Raw genomic sequence first — 1,268 nt, forward strand, 5'->3', positions numbered from 1 at the left:
TTGGAAAAAATCATGACAAATAAGTACTCAGACAAAGGTCTGCTCTCTAGAATTTATAAAGAACTAAAAAACACTAAGGCCCCAAAATTTAAAGACCCAATCCAGAAATGGGCATCTGAGATGAACACACGCTTCTCAGAGGATGAAATTAACGAAGTGAATAAATATATGAAAACATGCTCTACATCACTAGCCATCTGTTAAATGCAAATTAAAACCACATTGAGATATTATCTCACCCCAGAAAGAATGGCTATCATAAAGAAATCAACCAACAACAAATGCTGGAAAGGCTGTGGGGAAAAAGGAACCCTTCTCCACTGCTGGTGGGAATGTAGACTGGTGTGACCATTATGGAAATCAGTGTGGAGACTTCTTAGAAAACTTGGACTGGAAATCCCATTTAATCCAGTTATTCCTCTACTGGGAATTTTCCCGGAGAATCTGAAAACATCATATCATAGTGACATATGTGTGCCTATGTTTATAACAGCACAATTTGTGATAGCCAAATCTTGGAAATAACCAAGATGCCCATCACCTGAGGGATGGTTGAAAAATATGTGGTATTTTTACACAATGGAGTATTACTCAGCTATAAAGAATGATAAACTTGAAAGCCTTTATATTGAAGTGGATCCCACTTGAACATATTCTCATAAGTGAAATAAACCAGACACACATGTGTAAATATCGTATAGTTTCCCTAGTATAAGAACTCAAAAGAAGAAATATAAATAAAAAGATATAATACAACTAAAAGGAAAGCAAGAACTTGAGGAGTAGACAATGAAAAGAGAGCAAGGAAAAGAGCTAGAAAACATGACAGGGGCAAGCCATACATTTATATGTAGAAGATGGTAAGGCAATGATCCTGAGAATCTTCAGAAGATTTTTTAATGAAGCAGTTAACTGGAATGATTCTCACTCTGACTAACTATATATAAAGACACCTGTGAACTAGGCAACTGCCCTGAAGATGGCAATTTTTAATAGTAGTTTCATGCTTGGAGTGCTTGTCATTCTGGTCTTCTGAATACGGGCTGCTTTTCATGACATGCCAGTTGCTGCTGTGCTCTCTTGGATACATGACTGTTCAAAAAGAAGGGGGTGGTGAATGAAGGCAGGAGACAGAAAAAGGAATGTTGCAGGAATGTCCTGCTACAAGGTTGTATATGGTTAGATTTGTGGACTTATGTGTAAACATAAGAACTGTATAATTCTTTATACCTATTTTTAAAATATATTTTAATTTTTTAATGTTTTTT

Source organism: Octodon degus, unplaced genomic scaffold (assembly GCF_000260255.1).
Source record: "Octodon degus isolate 3935 unplaced genomic scaffold, OctDeg1.0 scaffold00094, whole genome shotgun sequence".
In the NCBI taxonomy this organism is placed as follows: domain Eukaryota; kingdom Metazoa; phylum Chordata; class Mammalia; order Rodentia; family Octodontidae; genus Octodon; species Octodon degus.